At 41.9% G+C, this 19022-nt stretch overlaps 1 long non-coding RNA gene and 1 pseudogene across 1 annotated transcript; one reads left to right on the forward strand and one right to left on the reverse strand.

Annotated features, from left to right (window-relative positions):
- The first annotated feature begins 2542 nt into the window (after positions 1-2542).
- On the forward strand, positions 2543-14359 carry LOC139281617 (acyl-coenzyme A synthetase ACSM3, mitochondrial-like; annotated as a pseudogene).
- Positions 14360-14787: 428 nt separating this feature from the next.
- Positions 14788-18805, reverse strand: LOC139281119 (uncharacterized). The gene is made up of 2 exons (XR_011596825.1): positions 18679-18805; positions 14788-17069 (listed from the first exon to the last, which is right to left on the reverse strand). It is a non-coding gene; the product is annotated as an uncharacterized lncRNA (long non-coding RNA).
- Positions 18806-19022: the final 217 nt, after the last annotated feature.

The following is a 19022-nucleotide window of genomic DNA, read 5'->3' on the forward strand; positions in this document are numbered from 1 at the left end:
CATTCGGAAAGGTGATGCAAATGCAAATATGGTTTACATTTCTGAGAGAGGGTGGGACCATAGTCAAGAAATGCAAATTACTCTTATTCAGAAAATCATAGGAGTTTAGGAAGCCATTATGCTACCTGCAATAATTTTTAGTGCATGTATATTTTCTTATTTAGTTGGTCATAAACTCAAAACAAGTAACAGGTGGGCCAGAGGCCATATCTGTACAAAGGAAATAGGAACATGGGAGAGTGTGTTTAAATTTACATTAAAGAAATAGAATAGAATACTAGTACTGAAAATGGTTTAACTGCAGGTTAATTTCAGGACTGGGCTAAACTGAGATCTGCCAGTGGTGCCAGGATGATCTCTTTATAATCTTTAACTTAATTGGTGTGATTTTAAATTGGTATCTGTAACCATGTTTGTGGCAATATCTTGCTTGTTATGACAGTTTGAAGAGTTTCCAGAACATAATAGATGTTTTACACAAATCCCTTAAGGGAATTTCCTCAAACCTGCTCTCACTGTGCCACCAGAAGTGCAGCGGAAACTGTTTATGCGTGTAAACAGGGTTTCCACCACACATCGGAGGATGTTATGTCAGCGGTCGGGGGAACATTTCTGATGGAATTCCAGTGTGTTTCTTGTCATTTTCCTCTCAATTTTTCTTATTCATTCTCAGGATATGTGCATTGTTAGCATGGCCAGCATTTGTTGTATATCTTTAATTGCCCTTGAAAAGGTGGTGGTGAGCCTCTTTCTTGAACCTCTGTAGTCCGTGTGATGAAGGTGCTCCCACAGTGCTGTTAGATAGCAAGCTGCAGGATTTTGACCCAGCAATGATGAAGGAACGACGTTATACATCTGTCAGGATGGTTGAATGGGTCACTGAATTGGGTGCAAGGCAATTTTTACAAATAGACAAAGAAACTTGTAAAAAAGAGCTTAACACATTGATTGGCAAAAAAGGCTCAACACCAATGTTCCCTCTAAACTGTGCATATCCCACGGCATGCAGTAATCTGCAAGGTACCAGGCAGGCTGCTCACAAGCTTTACTATCTGAAATCCCGCTTGCGCAAAAAACTTGAGATGGTACATTGAAATAAGCAGGCCACGCACAACAAAATTTTGTTGCAGGACTAACCGGTGGGTCTTTTTTTTAAGTTGCCTCCCTGATATGGGGTACCTAAGGTTTTTTCTTTGTGGACCACATAGGTGAATACCATGGAACCTCAGGGGCCTCATATAAAGTCTACATGAATAATCTCATTAATTTGCATCTCAAACTGCTGATAATAGGTTTTGGGGGTCTAATTAAGATTTAATCAATGAGGCCACAGTGCTAAAATATTTCCAAATCTACTGGTCAGCAAAATTCAAACAGAACAAATAATATAAATGCAAATAGTACTGAGTTGCTTAGGTTCCGAGGCTTGAGTTATCAAGACATGACAGCAGCATGTGGCCTGTTGGACAATCATGTCCGTTTAATTGGTACTGAATTGGAGAGCCTGAATTTAATGTCTTTTTATTTTTTTAATTTCAGTAAAGACAGCATTATGTTTAAAAATTGAGAGATTTTTGTTCAATGTAATGGATTTATAAACATCCTTGAAACTCCTCCACTGATTATAATGAAGTTTCTTACAGACCAGAGAATGACATTATAAGGAAATATCTATAAAAATTAGGTTCCATTTTTATTAAATAATTTAACAATAACAGTGTAGCATTTAAAGGGGCTCTGTCAACGTGGAAAATATTTCCTTGGAAGGCAAAACTATGCATCAATTCTTCATGGTAATGTTACACAAGTCATGCTTAAATCGATTTTAACAAAATTAACATAATTGGGTTGTGTGTTGTGAAGTGGCACAGGCTTTCATTTGAGTTCAGCTGCAGGAAACGGTAGTCTCAGGTTTGCAGTCTTGGTGGTGACAAAATAGAATCATTAGGGCATTCATTTTATACCATGCAGAATATGACAGCCAATGTAAACAGCGAAACAGTCTTGGTGGTGACTAGTTATTTGATCCTATTAGGTTCCACCCCAACACCTCACCCCCTTCAAAGTGCGTGCTAACCTTTTAGGTAGATATGTCTTTTGAGACCGCACACAGCCTAGTCACACATGCATATATTTATTGTTATTTTCTGAAAAATGTCTAGTTCGTGTTCAACTAATCAGAGGGTACTCAAACAGGATGGTTAGCGTATGTGTCTGTGCTTTTCTTGAAATGCTGAAATTAGACTCTAGTATTCCCTTCCCCATCTTTGCTGCACTCAGTGCTGCACCTCATCACTTGGCTGAGATAAAGAAGTTTGAACCAAGGCACGAATGCCAGTCAAGACTTGATTTTGAATCTGAGTCATCAAATGTGCAGCGCAGTGCTGCAAATCATTAAACCATCTTGATTTCATGATTAAAGTGCCCTGTAATTATTTCTGTTCAAACATTTCAGTTCTTATTCAGAACTTTTATCATTGTTGAATGTTTGTCTTTCTAGTTTCGCTGTTTACATTGGCTGTCATATTCTGCATGGTATAAAATGAATGCCCTAATGATTCCATTTGGCATGCTGAAGCTACAAGTAAGAAGCATCAATTCATCTTGCTTAGCTGATTGCAGTCGAAGAGCTTTGGGGATATTGAAGACACAATACAGGACATTCTTCTCAAATAATAAAACTTGTAACCCTCAGAATTTCACAGACTATGAATCCATTAAACAGAAGTACAAACCGCAAGTGCCAGAATATTTCAATTTTGCAAGTGATGTCCTCGATAAGTGGAGTGAAATGGAAAAGGTATTTTATAATCCTCCTGTATGATAGACACAGTTCATTTTTAGGTACAAGAAACAGTTTCTGTGATGCCTGGTGTAAAACTTTAATGGTTTATAGACTCATCAAAATGTTTCAATTAGACTGAATGGTTGGTAGAGTTTATGCACTCTGGGTAGAAAAAGTGAGATTCTTCTTCAAGATTGAAAGGGTCTTGCCAATTATAGCCACTCTAAAATGATATATGCCTTAATGTATAATGTTGAGAACTAACAGAGGAAATAAAATAATTTTCCTGATTTTGATTGATTTTCAAAAGTTAGAAAGCAACAGAAATATTAATTTAAATTTAGTTGAAAATTTATGTATTAGAAATAGGGCACATCATGTATACATTTCACTGCCCAGCATTTGGGGTGTAAAAAACTGGATTGTTGTGGTGCCAATAATTGGAATATAGGCTAGGATGAACACTTTGAATATATTTTCGATAAGTCTTTTTCATTCAAATATGATGGTTTCTATGGAAACGCTTTGAGTTTGGTGACAATCAGACACTCTTGAGATTTTACTTGTGGTTACTATTTCCTCTGGTACTTCCACAGACTGGAAGCAGAGATTCAAACCCTGCTTTGTGGTGGTTGAGTGCAAGTGGGCAAGAGGTGAACTGGAGCTTCCAGGACCTTGGAGTCTACTCTAAGAAGGTGGCCAACATCCTGTCAAAGCCTGTGATCTACAATTAAATGATCGAGTTATTGTTCGCCTGCTCAAGATTACGGAATGGTGGCTTTTGAATGTGGCATGCATGAGAACCGGTAAAGGTGTTGCCCTCTACATGGCTATTGAGTTGGATGTTTATCAAAATACATTTTTGTCTCTTCTGTCTTGAAGAGATTGGCGCAAAGCAGCTATGTGTGGCGTTGCTCAGGTCGTAAACTACGGGGCATGGCGCATAGCCGTTTTCGCCGCCGCCATCCTGGGAGAATTCCGGGTGGGTCACTTCCGCCGCCTGCCTCCGGGCGAAAAGTCCTTATTGCTCCGTTAACGCTAACGGGCCTTTGGGAAAGGGGCAATTTGGCCCCCACCCCCCCTCCGTTTTTTAAGCCTATGTGTGTAATATGATTCTTTAAGCTCGGAATCATTCTCATAGCTCTCTTTTGAAAGCCAACACTTGAGGGGACCAAAACTGGGCGCAGTACTCCAGATGCAACCTAACCAACGACCTGTATGACAGAATGGTGTCCTTTGATTTGCAATTCATATAACTGTTGATAAGCACTAAACTAACAGTCTCTCTCAGAGAAGCTTTTATTAAAATGGCTGGTATGGGACATGAACAATACACCTGGGACAGTGGTGAATGATCCTCTGAGGTGGAGTTTAACGCATATTGTGGCACAGTACAGGGAGCTTTACTCTGAATCTAACATGGTATTGTTTGATAATGGCACAGTAGACTACCTAGGAAAATGTTTCATTTCTCCAGCCCTGGACTTATGCATTTCAATAAGTGTAAACACTTCAAGCTGGTGGGAAAGAAGTATCAATTTGAAATAATCAGTGGGGACAATTTTTCACCCACAAAATAACAAAAAATGAACTATCACTAGCACTGACAACTAATGATATGACTCATTCAGTCTTTGTTAGATTGTAACACAGATACTGTAATGAATAATACAAGATATAAACAGAAAATGTTGGAAATACTCAGCGGGTCAGGCAGTATCTGTGGAGACAGATGTTTCAAGTCTGTAACCTTTTTTTGGAACTGGAAACATTACAGTGTGACAGGTTTTAAGCATGTACAGATGTCGGGAAAGGGGGAGGGGTGGAACGAACAAAAGGGAAGGTCTGTGATAGGATGCAAGGGAGGAGTGATTTTATGAACAGCAGAATCATTATCAGCACCTGCTTTTTGAAAAAATGGGAGCATTGTTGAACTCGATGTTGCGTCCGGAAGGCAGTGGAATTTCCATCACTTCCAGCTAAATGCCACCATCAATCATACTCCCCTTTCAGCATTCCGAAGGGACCGTTCCCTTCACGACACCCTGGTCCACTCTTCCACCTAACACCCTGTCCCTTTTCCATGGCATTTTCCCATGCAAGCGCAGGGAAACACCTGCCCTTTTACCTCCTCCCTTCCCAATGTCCAGGCCCCCAAACACTCCTACCAGGTGAAACAGTAATTTTCTTATACTACTTTCAATATAGTATAATGTATTTGCTGCTTGTAATGTCTGTGAGCTTGTAATGTTTGCAGTTCCACACTGTGGATATGGACGTATTGTGTACTGCAACTACAGAGTTAATAATAAACAGAACCAGGCATGTTCCGGAGGCTTCCGACAGAGCTGCCTGCCATGTTAGAAGCTGTGTGTGCGCTGTGCTCTGTGAATATAATCACATTTGGCGATGAGGATGGGATTTTTCGGATGATTTAATGCTTACATTTTGTTGGTGAAGGATTCAGCCAGCCGACAGACTTTGGAAGCTTCTGTCATTGGAAAATTCCGAGGTAAAATACAGCACACTGTATGAACAGCTAGAAATTAAAATGTCAGCACCCGCAGGTGAAATGGGACATTTGAGTGAATATAGACATGACTGGGAACGTTTTAAAGCATATGTGGATTGGCTAGAAATGTATTTCACTGCAAATAACATAATCGAAGTTCCAGACAATGCAGTCCAGAATCAGGCAATATTGGAATGGAAGAGAGCAATTTTCTTATCTGCAGCTGGACCGGAATTGTATGAAACACTGATAAATCTGCTTGTGCCTGACGAGCCAAAGGACACAACGCTTAAAGAGATTTTAATGAAGCTGGAGCAGCACTATAACCCCAAACCATTAGAAATTGCTGAAAGCTAGCATTTCGGTATACAAAATCAAAAGGCTGATGAAAGTATCAGTGATTACATCATAGCATTAAAAAAGCTATTGATTCACTGTAATTTCGGAAACTTTCAAAACCAAGGGATCATTTTGTTTGTGTGGTGAAAAATGACGCGATCAGAAGGAAGTTATTGACGACGAATGACTTGACTTTTGAGATTGCTTGTCAGACAACGAGCTCGATGGGCATAGCCGAACAATATTCCCGAGAATTAAATAATAATTACCGAGGTGAATCGCCTGCAGGTTCAAAGTAAAAGACGGTGGGAGCCCAAAGTCTCAGAAACGGGAAATTCTAACAGAGCATCGAAGTCATGCTATAGGTGCCTGGGACAACACATTACTCAAAGTTGTCCATATGTGAAGGCAGAGTGTTTCTTCTGCAGAAAGACTGGGCATCTTGCGAAGGCATGCCAACTGAAGGGCAAACCAGCTTTTAAAGCTATGAGTAGAAATCCCCAGAGACTACATAGCATGGAAGAACAACAACAGGACGTGGAGATGTTAGAGTTACACATCATCATGAAGTTAACGGACAGCGATTCGGAAGGTATCCAAATCCACATAGATGTTGCGGGATTCAAGATACCAATGGAAAGGTGCATCCGTGAGTGTAGTACCGGAGTCGCTGTACCTCGACAAATTGCGTGATTTCCAACTGGAGGAATCCAAGATGGAGTTGTGAGGCTACTCAGGAGAGAAAATTCTTGTGGTAGGTCGTATCACCGTACCGGTGAAATATAAGGATCAATTTCAGAACTTGCCTCTAATAGTAGTGAAAGGAGACAAGCCTGCCTTACTGGGAAGAAATTGGTTGAGATCACTGAAGCTGGATTGGAGTGAGATTTTCTGTGTGGAAACGAGATTTTCATCAATGGATGAGGTTTTCAAGAAGTATCCGAAGGTGTTCTGTGAAACGGGCAATCCGATTCAAAGCGAGTGTCAGGGTACAGAAGGATGCTAGATCGGTTTATTACAAGCCACATTCCATACCATATACACTCATAGAAACATAGAAAATAGGTGCAGGAGTAGGCCATTCGGCCCTTCTAGCCTGCACCGCCATTCAATGAGTTCATGGCTGAACATGCAACTTCAGTACCCCATTCCTGCTTTCTCGCCATACCCCTTGATCCCCCTAGTAGTAAGGACATCATCTAACTCCTTTTTGAATATATTTAGTGAATTGGCCTCAACTACTTTCTGTGGTAGAGAATTCCACAGGTTCACCACTCTCTGGGTGAAGAAGTTTCGCCTCATCTCAGTCCTAAATGGCTTATCCCTTATCCTTAGACTGTGACCCCTGGTTCTGGACTTCCCCAACATTGGGAACATTCTTCCTGCATCTAACCTGTCTGAACCCATCAGAATTTTAAACGTTTCTATGAGGTCCCCTCTCATTCTTCTGAACTCCAGTGAATACAAGCCCAGTTGATCCAGTCTTTCTTGATAGGTCAGTCCCGCCATCCCGGGAATCAGTCTGGTGAACCTTCGCTGCACTCCCTCAATAGCAAGAATGTCCTTCCTCAAGTTAGGAGACCAAAACTGTACACAATACTCCAGGTGTGGCCTCACCAAGGCCCTGTACAACTGTAGCAACACCTCCCTGCCCCTCTACTCAAATCCCCTCGCTATGAAGGCCAACATGCCATTTGCTTTCTTAACCGCCTGCTGTACCTGCATGCCAACCTTCAATGACTGATGTACCATGACACCCAGGTCTCGTTGCACCTCCCCTTTTCCTAATCTGTCACCATTCAGATAATAGTCTGTCTCTCTGTTTTTACCACCTCACATTTATCCACATTATACTTCATCTGCCATGCATTTGCCCACTCATCTAACCTATCCAAGTCACTCTGCAGCCTCATAGCATCCTCCTCGCAGCTCACACTGCCACCCAACTTAGTGTCATCCACAAATTTGGAGATACTACATTTAATCCCCTCATCTAAATCATTAATGTACAGTGTAAACAGCTGGGGCCCCAGCACAGAACCTTGCGGTACCCCACTAGTCACTGCCTGCCATTCTGAAAAGTACCCATTTACTCCTACTCTTTGCTTCCTGTCTGACAACTAGTTCTCAATCCATGTCAGCACACTACCCCCAATCCTATGTGCTTTAACTTTGCACATTAATCTCTTGTGTGGGACCTTGTCGAAAGCCTTCTGAAAGTCCAAATATACCACATCAACTGGTTCTCCCTTGTCCACTCTACTGGAAACATCCTCAAAAAATTCCAGAAGATTTGTCAAGCATGATTTCCCTTTCACAAATCCATGCTGACTTGGACCTATCATGTCACCTCTTTCCAAATGCGCTGCTATGACATCCTTAATAATTGATTCCATCATTTTACCCATTACTGAGGTCAGGCTGACCGGTCTATAATTCCCGTTTTCTCTCTCCCTCCTTTTTTAAAAAGTGGGGTTTCATTGGCTACCCTACACTCAATAGGAACTGATCCAGAGTCAATGGAATGTTGGAAAATGACTGTCAATGCATCCGCCAGTTCCAAGGCCACCTCCTTAAGTACTCTGGGATGCAGTCCATCAGGCCCTGGGGATTTATCGGCCTTCGATCCCATCAATTTGCCCAACACAATTTCCCGACTAATAAGGATTTCCCTCAGTTCCTCCTCCTTACTAGACCCTCTGACCCCTTTTATATTCGGAAGGTTGTTTGTGTCCTCCTTAGTGAATACTGAACCAAAGCATTCAAGGAGAAAGTTGAGCAAGAACTCAAAACTAGAGACTGAGAACATTATTTGTAAGATAATTGGGCTACACCTATTGTTGTTGTATCTAAGTCCGATGGTAAGGTAAGATTGTGTAATGATTATAAAGTAACCGTAAACCAGGTTCTAGAGGGTAATGTCAAATATAGAAGATTTGTTCACAACACTGACAAGTGATCAGATCTTCTCAAAACTGGATCATATGAATGCCTACTTACAGCTTGAACTAGATGAGGAGTCCAAGTCATGTTTGACTATAAATACTCATCTAGGCCTATATCAATTTAATAGGCTATCGTTTGGAGTGTCTTCCGCCCCTGCCATATTCCAAAGGGTGATAAACCAGATTTTGCAAGGTATTGAAGGGGTAGTATGTTATTTGGATGACATACTAATTTCAGCGCCAAATAGGCAAATTCATAATAACATATTGAATGAAGTCCTCAAATGGCTAGAGAAGCACAGAGTATGAGTGTCTGCTCATAAGTGTGAGTTATTTCATAATTCAGTGGAGTACTTAGGGTACAGAGTAGAGAAAGATGGTTTACATCCAACCATGGAAAAATTGGATGCAATTAGAAATGCACCCACTCCCAGGAATGTCACTGAACTTCGTTCATTCTTGGGTCTTTTGAACTATTATGGGAAGTTCCTAACAAATTTGGCTATAGTATTATATCCACTGAATGACCTATTGAAAAAACAGGTCCATTGGAAGTGGTCAAAAGAATGTGATACAGCATTCAAGGAGTGTAAAAGCAAATTGGTAGAGAGCACCATGTTAGTTCACTATGACATATCTAAGGAGATTAAGCTAGCATGTGATGCCGCTTCATATGGAGTTGGGGCAGTGATCTCTCATGTATCACGTAGTGGGGAGGAGAGACCAATTGCTTTTGCTTCATGCTCTCTCAGTGCCAGTGCAATCAGCGCAAATTGAAAGGGAAGCTTTGGCATTAATTTTTGGGGTCAAGAAGTTTCAGAAATACTTGTATGGTTGTAAGTTTACCATCGGTATGGACCATAAGCCCCTAACAGCAATCCTCCATCCAAAGTCCCCAGTTTCAACATTAGCTGCAGCTCGAATGCAGAGATGGGCTTTGATTTTGTCAGCATATACATATGATATTGAATACAGACAATCAGCTGATCACAGTAATGCTGATGCAATGTCTAGATTGCCTTCCCCATCACTGCCTTCCCCATCACAAGTTACACCCGATAGGGAAGAAGTGTTTTATTTTTCATACATTGGTGAACTGCCAGTCACAGCTGAAGAGATTGGTAGAGCAACCAAACGTGACCTAGTGATGTCAAAGGTGTATGATTATATTGCAAAATGGATGGCCAAACCAGGTAACTGACAAAGATATTCATCCATTCTTCATTCGAAGGAATGAATTATCAGTCGATAAAGATTGTATCATGTGGGGTGCAAGAGTGGGTATACCAAATACATTCAGGTCCAAATTATTAGGTGACCTCCATGACCAGCACCTGGGAATGTGCTTGTCCAAGAGTTTTGCATGTAGTTATTTATGGTGGCCAGGTCGTGATAAAGATATAGAATACATCGTGAGTCAGTGTACGACATGTCAATCGGTAAGCAAGCAACCACCATCAGTACCATTACAGCCATGGAAATGGCCTCCCAGGGTGGCCATTTGTGGCAAAGGCTACATACTGATTTTGCTGAGTTAGGACAACAATTGTTCATTGTGATTGATAGCCATTCGAAGTGGGTTGAGGTGTTTCCAATGTGGAAAATAACAACAAGTAAAACATTGGACATTTTACGAAGATTATTTTCTTCATTTGGCCTCCCAGAAGAAATTGTTTTGGATAATGGACCACAATTTCGTTCCGAAGAATTTGCACAGTTCACGAGCAAAATGGTGTGAAATATACTAAGGTTCCACCATACCACCCTGCCTCGAATGGTGCAGCAGAGCACACTGTACAAATTGTAAAACGTGCCCTCTTTAAAAAAATATTGGATCCAAATCCAAGGAAACGACAGTTGCCATTGGATCACAAATTGGCTAATTTTTTAATTACATATCGTAATACTCCTCATACAACTACTGGTAGAACACCAGCAGAGTTGTTTCTCAAACGACAGCCATGAACCAGATTCTCGTTGTTAAAACCAAATTTGGCACAGTCCGTAGAAGAGACACAATTAAGAAGGAAAGAGAATCATGACAGAGGTAGAGTAAAAGAGAGAAGTGTGAAATTAAATCAGAAGGTGAGAGTGAAGAACCATACCATAAATGGTTAAAGTGGTTACTAGGAAGAGTGGTGAAGATATGTGCTCCTCGCACATATTTGGTAAAGATGTTTGATAATGGACAGGTTAGGTTGGTTCATATTGATCATATTTTATCTACAGAAGTTGAAGGTGGGAATGATTTAATTATTTCTGACTCATCAGATAGTTTTGATACACCAGTAGCAAATCCTAAATCCAATGTACTGGAACAAATCCAGGAGAGAATCAGAATGAAAGTCTGAGTCTGAGTCAGGAAAACAAAGAGCCTGAAGTTAGAGTGAGTTCAAATGAAAATCAAGGAAATTCCGTGGAGGAAAACGTTCCCCAGGATGAGCCTCGAATGAATGTGAAATCGACACCTTGTTTGGAAGGTTCTGTTTGAGAGCAAAGGTATCCTCTTCGAAACAGAAAACAAGTGGTAAAGTTAAATTTGTAAATATGGAAAAAAATAAGTCTAGATCCTGTGTTATGTATAAAAATGAAAGTTATGTATGATGTTTGTTATAATAACTTCTTCATTAAGGAGGGAGAAGTGTAATGTCTGTGCGCTTGTAATGTTTGTAGCTCCACACTGTGGATGTAGACGTATTATGTACTGCAACTACAGAGTTGATAATAAACAGAACCAGGCATGTTCCAGAGGCTTCCGACAGAGCTGCCTGCCATGTTAGAAGCAGTGTGTGTGCTGTGCTCTGTGAATATATTACACCGCTCACAATGCGGTCTCCTCTACATTGGGGAGACCAAACGCAGATTGTGTGATCGCTTCACTGAACACCTCAGTTCACTCCGCAAGCGTGACCCTGAGCTTCCGGTCGCTTGTACGTTTTAATTCTTTGAAATCTACATCCCACTCTGACCTCTCTGTCCTTGGCCTCTTACACTATTCCAATGAATATAACAACATAAGAAATAGGAGCAGGAGTAGGTCATTTGACCCCTCGAGCCTGCTCCGCCATTCAATAAGATCATGGCTGTTCTGATCTTGGCCTCAACTCCACTTTCCTGCCCGCTCCCCATAACCCTTGATTTCCCTATCATTCAAAAATCTGTCTATCTCTATTATATATTCAATTTCCCAGCCTCAACAGCTCTTTGGGGTAGATAATTCCAAAGATTCACGACCCTGTGAGAGAAGAAATTCCTCCTCATCTGCGTCTTAAATGTACAACCCCTTATTCTGAAACTATGCCCCTAGTTCTAGATTCCCCCACGAGGGGAAACACCCTCTTTGCATCTACCCTGTCCAGCCCCCTCAGAATCTTGTACGTACCAATAAGATCACCTCTCATTCTTCTAAACTCCAATTACTTTAGGCCCAACCTGCTCAATCTTTCTTCATAAGTCAACCCTTTCATCTCAGGAGTCAACCTAGTGAACATTCTCTGAACTGTCTCCAATGAAAGTATATCCCTCCTTAAATGAGACGAAAACTGTACACAGTACTCTAGGTGTGGCCCCACCAATGCCCTGTACAGTTGTAGCAAGACTTCCCTATTTTTATACTCTATCCCCCTCGCAATAAAGACCAACATTCCATTTGCCTTCCTAATTACTTGCTGTACCTGTATGCTAACTTTTTGTGTTTCATGTACAAGGACCCCCAGATACCTCTGTACCGCAGTATTTTGTACTCTCTCTACATTTAAATAATAATTTGCTTTTTTATTCTTCCTACCAACGTGGATAACCTCACATTTTCCCACATTATACTCCATCTGCCAAAGTTTTGCCCACTCACTTAACCTATCTATATCCCTTTGCAGATTCTTTGTGTCCTCTTCACAACTTGATTTCCCACCCGTCTTTGTATCCTCAGCAATGAAGTTCAACGGAAGCTCGAGGAACAGCAACTCATCTTTTAATTAGGCACTTTACAGCCTTCTGGATACAACATCAATAATTTCAGAACTGTTCCCATTTTTTGAATCGCAGGTGCTGGTAATGATTCTGCTGTTCATTATATCACTCCTGCCTTCCATCCTTTCACAGACCTTCCCTTTTGTTCTTTCTGCCCTTCCACCATTCCCTGCGCCTGTACTTGCTTAAAACCTGTTATATCTGTAGCGTTTTCCAGTTCTGACAAAAGGTCACAGACCTGAAACATTAACTCTCTGTTTCTCCCTCCACAGACACTGGTCTACTGAGTATTTCCAGCATTTTCTGTTTATATTTTAGATTTCCAGCATCTGCAATATTTTGCCTGATGAATAATACAAAGTCAGGTTTGTTTCTTTAAAACATTTTAAATCGGAACTGATAAATTAGTTCCAATTAGTTTTAGTAATGAAGTCACTGAAAATATTCAGGCACTGATGTTTTTGTTTGTGCCCTGACTCGGGCCCCAATTATGCCCATCACTGCCCGAAAAAATGGCAGCCAATGAATTTTTTGGCGCCGAAGCTAAGTTCAAAGATTCCCCAATGTCGGGGCGGGGGCATCGACTACCAGCGCCAGAATGTTTGGCACCATACATTCTGGCGCTGGTGTTCCTGTAAAAGAAGGTTGTGCACCATTTCTGTGCATAAGACAAACTTTTCCCATCAAAGAAATTTTTTAAACCGGCGCACAGACCCTAGAAGCACCGTAGAAAAAACCCTTACCTGCAGGTAGAGAAATCCGCACTGGCCCACTCCTATTCCCGGCTGAAGGGACTCCCTGTCTCTTATAAATAAACTTTAAGGTAATTTAAAAAGCAAATGCTAACTATATGCAGGTATAAAAATAAAAATATAAACTTACCAATACTGAAGCTCCTGCAATGATAAAAGAATGCTGGCAAAAAAAGAAAAAAATCATTACCTTTTTCCAGCGATTTTCTTACTGTCCAAAATCATCCAAAAATTGCAGGGAAACCTTTTAAAATCTCCAAGTTTGAAAAAGCATCAGACAAATCAGAGTCTTCTTCTTTTGCCATCCTGTACAGCCTTCTCGCAATTCTCGACGTAGACTGCAGCCACTGCTAGCCCCTGGCCGAAGGTTTACACACAGAATTTGCTTTTGTTTTTGAGCGCATGTGCCGTGCGGTTCAGGCGCACACTGGAAGCCCCACCCTGCAAGATCAACTCAGGTAGCGCGGCACCAGAAGGTGCGTATGGTGGGAGAAAACTTAGGATTTTTATTTTCAGCGCTGAGGGGCTAAAAAAAAATGGGCGGCCAGGTAAGTAAGCGCTATTATTTTTTATTCGGGAAACTTGGGCCCAATGTACTATGCTGATCCCTGGCACAAGCCAGCTAACAGCGACAGGCATTTTCCACAGGCTACAGGCCTCCAGAGCAAAATGCATCATTACCAATGACAGTCTGGCAGATGCTGTAGCGTCAGTGGCATCGAAGTGCCCTTCTCTCAAAGCAAAGGTGATGATATCACACAAACATAGAGAGGAATGGATCAACTTCCAGAACCTTTCCTGGTTAGTAATAGCTGTATTTACATGGAACCATCTTGAAAAAGTTGTGCTTCATAATCTCAAAATAAATGCACTTCAAATATATGTATAGATGCTAAAGACATTTTAAGTCAGTTAAGTCAATCAATTTGACACAAAGAATTGCAAAGAAGCATCACCATTAGTAATGAGTCACATAACTTTAATGAATGAGTAGAGTGATGTGCTGGGAAATTCTTACTTCATTGTGATACCTGCTTTCAGCAACAAGAACTGCTGAACATGGGTTATGCTTGTTTTCACAGTTTAGGTTGTAACCTCAGTTTTTCAATAAGATTAATGTCACATTTCCATAATTTCTGTTCAAATAAAGCAAAAATGCAGACGCAAATTGTCATGTATCCTACATGGTTACTGTTTGTAGTATTACAAGGTATGCCACCAGAGGGCAGTGGGAGACTTGTAGGTTACCTGTACAGGTGTGCCAGGCCTAGTATCAAAGGCAGGCCACCAGGTGTGATCCTTACTCGGGAGTTGACAATAAAGGACTAAGGTCACTACAGTTCAAGTACAACACATTGCTGTAAGCGGTTTTGATCTTAGCCTAATTGCTAGACGGACGGTTTGAATCGCCCCCACCTTACGAAAGTTCTAGACTCGGGAATTATTATTCAGAGTGTAAATGAAATGAGTCACGGACAGGAATGCTTCGGTGAAAAATCGTACTTATATTTATTTGGTCTAACATACACTGGCTAAAACATGCACTACTAAACGAAATCACTATCTCAGTGGAGAATAAAATCCAGGTTACAAACATACATACAGTACAGAAATGAGACCTAGTAACATGCAGTAATTCCCTGGTAGATTCTAACTCCACCCCTTCCAACGAATTACCCAGTCGAAGCTTCCTCCCCAGAATAGCCCTGAAAAGCTTCACTTCTGTGAAAACGCTGAGCTCTTACACCTCACCCAGCTCACTTGGGATATCTGGTTACTGGCTTGGGACACTCGCGACCATGCTCACCACCACACGCAGCCGGTCTTGATCGCTCTTCTCCTGCAGAACTGCGGCTTCCTCCTTGGTGGCACGAGAGCGAGAGGGAGAAGAGGAAGCTCTCTCTCTCTTCCTTCCTTTCTTATCGTACATCAATCTTGGTGGAGCGAGAGGGAGAGAGAGCTCTCTCTAGATACAAGCTGCAAACTAAAAATAAAGTGGAAAGAGCCTGTCTTTATGGGAGTCTTGCTACACCCTATCTTTCCCACCAATCTTTAAAATCCTTTTGTTTCTAAGCACGGGTACTTAGTCAGTGATGGGCCATCCAACCCATGTGTATTGGACTGATGGCTCTTAATCTGGGCATCTCTCTCATTCTTTGAGTCGATCCAATCTCTTCTCATATGTCAGTCCTGCCATCCCGGGAATCAGTTTGGTGAACCTTCGCTGCACTCCCTCAATAGCAAGAACGTCCTTCCTCAGATTAGGAGACCAAAACTGAACACAATATTCCAAGTGAGGCCTCACCAAGGCCCTGTACAACTGCAGTAAGACCTCCCTGCTCCTATACTCAAATCCCCTAGCTATGAAGGCCAACATACCATTTGCCTTCTTCACCGCTTGCTGTACCTGCATGCCAACTTTCAATGACTGATGTACCATGACACCCAGGTCTCGTTGCATCTCCCCTTTTCCTGATCTGCCGCCATTCAGATAATATTCTGCCTTCATGTTCTTGCCACCAAAGTGGATAACCTCACATTTGTCCACATTATACTGCATCTGCCATGCATTTGCCCACTCACCTAACCTGTCCAAGTTTTAACGTGCTTCTCCAGCTCAGCAATGACCTCCTTTAAATGAACTGTCATTGCCTGGTCCTCATGAAGCTCTGAACCCACCCTAGAATCTTACGCAGTTGGTTCTTTAACCCAGTGATCTGCATCTGAAGTTGTACATCATCCATACTATTAACAGTATGTATTCCTGTACTGAACGCTGTGGCTATATCGTTCCAAGTCCCTCTTCTCTGCCTCCCGGACCCCACATTATTCCCAACATTCAGATCATAAAGCTGCTCTTTATCTACATTTCTATAGTCCAGTTCATAAAATTCCTGAATCATCACTTTTAACAAAGCTTCATAAAGCTTCTCCGTCTTCTTCGGGCACCACACAGGCAGGTGGACTTCAGTCAGGTTCAGGATCACGGATGCCACAGAGTAGTGCACGTTCTGAAACAAAACTTTGTCAGTAGGGATTAACACCAACCTATTCCCTGGACCCCTGGTGGTGGTGGGACGCCTATCTACAGTCGTCTGTACCGTTGGGGCTCTGGGCAGGGGCTTCCTGGTGTATGAGATGAGCTCTGTGGTGTTGATGGTGTTCGGGGGATTTGGGATCACATTGGGACTCAAACCTACAGAGACAAACAATGTACACTGGGCCTCAAACCCATGCAGACAAGACATTGGGTCTCGGACCCACACAGATGCTGGGCCTCAAACCCATGCAGACAAGACATTGGGCCTCAAACCCACACAGAAGCTGGGCCTCAAACCCATGCAGACAAGACATTGGGCCTCAAACCCACACAGACGCTGGGCCTCAAACCCATGCAGACAAGACATTGGGCCTCAAACCCACACAGATGCTGGGCCTCAAACCCATGCAGACAAAACATTAAATGGATCCCTTGTTTCTCCTTCCACCACTTTTCCCAACACAATCTTGTATCTTTGACTCGATTCGCTCCTATTAAGACAAAAAATGAAAGAAAAATCTTTTGCTCTGTTGGGGCCGCCCTCTCACAGGTCCTTCTCCAGTTATTCACGTATTTTTCATCTTTAAATCAATTTAGCTAAGTCAAATGTCCAGCCTTTGTGATCTAAATTATTGGAGTTCAAACAGCACTGTCCCATACCGGTTCAACTTCAGCTACAGCTTGAGGTCATTTCCATATAAATCAATTACACCTCTCCGGTAATTACCTGCTTGAAAGAAAAAGAAAAGAACATTCATTGTGGCTTTTCTATCAGCCCAATGGGTTAATTCATTTAGCTGATTTTCCCTTACTGTTACTGAGGGAAAACATCCACTCAAAATATAACTTAAAATATAACTTCAAAATTTTACAAATAATTATTTCACTCTTGACAAGGTGTTGCTTTCTGCTTGTACAGTGTTTCCATTTTTTTTTGACAAACACGCATACTAATGCATGGTACCACACATACCAATAGCTTACACATTACAATAGTTCTCTCTTTCATGCATAATAGCAGCACACAACCTTTTCTCCACTGGTCACATTCTTGAATTGGTCGGAAAATTTTTATTTTAAAATACCAAATATATGCGATTGCCTCATGTCCAGAACTAAAAGTTTTTCACACAATTTAAACCATGGCCATAATTAAAGTTTGGTTTTCCCAGGTTAATTAACCTCAATATTTCCAAATTAATTCAAACCAATTTCAAACTAACCAGTGCCAGTTGAAAAAACTATACAGACACACACACACACTTAAAGACAAGTTACAAACAATTCACATGCTTTTAAATTTACCATTCACACTGAAACATCAGAGATTTTTAGTCCAGCATTCCTCCACCTGTGCCCAAAACCTGCTGTAATGCGGTCACTAAAATTTGTACTGGGTCGTCAGCTGCCTTCCTGCAGCTCTGTTTTACCTCAGCACCCTCATAACCTGGCTTCCCTCTTTTCGGGAGCCTACAATCCCTGCTCCAGTGTCCCAAATTCACACAGTTATAACACTCTTGGGATTGACCCGCATTAACTTACTCTTGTCTCCATTCTTTCTTTTGCCTAACCTCTCCTTTAACATCGTGCGCTCCGCTCCCTACTACCGCCCCTGCGTCTGACTGTGCCTCGGACTCCCTGAGCTCTGCCTCTAACTTAGCAACCTGCTCATCTAGCAGCTGGACTTGTCTTTGTAGACAGACGAACCATATCGCCTTTTCAATGCTGCACTATGCTCCATGCCCTTCGTCCATTCTGCCACTGTGTCCACTGGACGCTCAGCACACAAGCCTAGTACACATTTCTTAGTGATGCTAACCTTCTTAAATACATATGAAGAAATCCTTCCTCCATTTGTGATCTTTCACCAGAAGCGCTGTCCATGACTGATTTACACTCCTTTACCCCGGGTCCTGTTGCGGTCACGAGAGATGTAACCGGTTTTGATCCTAGCCTAATTGGTAGACGGAAGGTTCAAATCGCCCCGCCTTACGAAAGTTCTAGACTCGGGAATTATTATTTAGAACGTAAATGAAATGAGTCACGGACAGGAATGCTTCGGTGAAAAATCGTACTTATATTTATTTGGTCTAACATACACTGGCTAAAACATGCACTACTAAACGAAATCACTATATCGGTGGAGAATAAAATCCAGGTTACAAACAACATATATACAGAACAGAAATGAGACCTAGTAACATGAAGCAATTCCCTGGTGGATTCTAACTCCATCCCGACCAACGAATTACCCAGTCGAAGCTTCCTCCCCAGAATAGCCCTGAAAAGCTTCACTTCTGAGAAAACCCTGAACCCTTACACCTCACCCAGCTCACCTGGGATATCTGGTTACTGACTTGGGACACTCGCGACCATGCTCACCACCACACGCAGCCGGTCTCGATCGCTCTTCTCCTGCAGAACTGCGGCTTCCTCCTTAGTGGCGCGAGAGCGAGAGGGAGAGAGAGCTCTCTCTAGATACAAGCTCCAAACTAAAAATAAAGTGGAAAGAGCCTGTCTTTATGGGAGTCTTGCTACACCCTATCTTTCCCACCAATCTTTAAAATCCTTTTGTTTCTAAGCACGGGTACTTAGTTAGTGATGGGCCATCCAACCCATGTGTATTGGGCTGATGGCTCTTAATCTGGGCATCTCTCTCATTCTTTGTGTTGGGAAAAGA

This window comes from Pristiophorus japonicus, chromosome 15 (genome assembly GCF_044704955.1).
Source record: "Pristiophorus japonicus isolate sPriJap1 chromosome 15, sPriJap1.hap1, whole genome shotgun sequence".
Lineage (NCBI taxonomy): Eukaryota > Metazoa > Chordata > Chondrichthyes > Pristiophoridae > Pristiophorus > Pristiophorus japonicus.